Source organism: Trichechus manatus, unplaced genomic scaffold, assembly GCF_000243295.1.
Source record: "Trichechus manatus latirostris isolate Lorelei unplaced genomic scaffold, TriManLat1.0 scaffold00061, whole genome shotgun sequence".
In the NCBI taxonomy this organism is placed as follows: domain Eukaryota; kingdom Metazoa; phylum Chordata; class Mammalia; order Sirenia; family Trichechidae; genus Trichechus; species Trichechus manatus.
Window position 1 is genome coordinate 15,061,628 of NW_004443997.1, and position 1,942 is coordinate 15,063,569.

A 1,942-nucleotide genomic window follows, 5' to 3' on the forward strand; every position below is an offset into this window, starting at 1 on the left:
TTATTATGTGATCCTAATTGCTCTCCCTGTACTGTGACAGCACACTCCTCCTTTCCAGCCCTGATTTCCCATGTCCATTCAACCAGCTCCTGACCCTCTCTGCCTTCTCATTTCACCTCTGGACAGAAGCTGCCCATTTAGACTCTTGTATGTACTTGAGCTAAGAAGCACACTCTTCACGAGTATAATTTTACGTCCTATAGTCCAGTCTAATCTTTGTCTGAAGAGTTGGCCTCGGGAATGGTTTTAGTTCTGGGTTGACAGAGAGACTGGGGGCCATGCATTCTGGGGATCCTACAGTCTCAGTCAGACCATTAAGTCTGGTCTTTTTACTAGAATTTGAATTCTGTACCCCACTTTTTTCATGCTCCATCAGGGACTCTCCGGCTTTCTAATGAGAGAGAACTATGGCTTTGTACCACCAGTGGGTTTTTAATTTCTTGGTGCCCAGATTACTAGAATATTTTATTTTCTTATGAAGCTCAGCTGCTGCCCTGACATGGCAAATGAAAGGCTTTCTTTGCATTTTTCCAAAGAAGAAATCCCAGGACTGTCCTGGAGAAGAAGTTAAATTACATTATCTGAACAGTGCTTGAAGCAAGAAAAATGAGGATGTAAGCTAATATAAGGAGCCCTGGTAGCGCAGTGGTTATGTGCTCCCATTAACCAAACGGTCAGCAGTTCGAACCCACCAGCCACTCTGCAGAAGAAAGACCTGGCGATCTGCTTCCATAAAGATTACAGCCTTGGAAACCCTACAGGGTCTACAGGGTTGCCGTGAGTCGGAATCGACTCACTGGCAACAGGAAGCTAATGTATTGTTTCAGTCTGAGAAGGGAGTGGTATGGTTTTGTGTGCGTGCTTTAATCTGACATACGATATATAAGCAAGTTTGTTAAAAAGGAACAGAACAGTTTTAGGTCTTCGTGAGAAGTGAGGTGACATCTTCATCTCTCTCTCTTTCCTTATTTAAATACTTAACTACTGGTTGAGACACAGGTGAGAGGAAAAAGTGTAGGAACACTGGCAGAATGTCAGCAAATCCTAGTTCTCCCAGTTTCCGAAATCAACACCTTAATTTACAACCTCAACTTCTCTGTCCAAAACAGTCAGTTCCAAGAGATTGTGCTAGTATTTGGTTATCTTGACATCGCTTTAAAAGAGCGGTTGATGCTGGTGGGAATGTAAAATGGACCAGATGCTTTGAAAAACAGTCCAGCAGTCCCTCAAATGATTAAACATAGTTACCATATGACCCAGCATTTCCACTTCTAAGTATATACTCCCAAAGTATGAAAACATATGTCCACACAGAAACTTGTACATACATGTTCACAGACAGCAGCATTAGTCACAATAGCCAAAAGGCTGAAACAACCCCATAGCCCATCAAACGAATGGATAAACATAATGTCCTCTATCCATACAATGGAATACTACGTAGCCATAAAAAAGAACTGAAGTACTGACTCATGCTACAACATGAGTGAACCTGGAGAACATGAGGCTAAGAAGCCAGTCACAAAAGACCGTATACTATAGGCAGTCTCCAAATTACAAAGGCGTTCCGTTCCTAAATCTCCCTTTAAGTCGAATTTGTACATTAAGTCTGGACAGTTAGGTACGGTTCCTATCTAATGTCGGTAAGTCAAATGTCTTAGCATACACTATATACTGTACCTTTCTATGCATAAAAACATGAAAGAAATACTTTCAGATACTCTAAAACATCTTTAACATACTAATACAGTAATAATAATGTTTTGATGCGTGACAAAGTGGCGCGCGTTTGTTATTACGAACCATTGTATGTACCTCGAATTTTTAATACGCTTTACGGGGTTGGTTCGTAACTGAGGGTTGGTTCTAGGGGTTCTACGTAAATTCGGTTCATAACCTAGGGACTGCCTGTATAACATTCCATTCACATGAAATCTGTAGA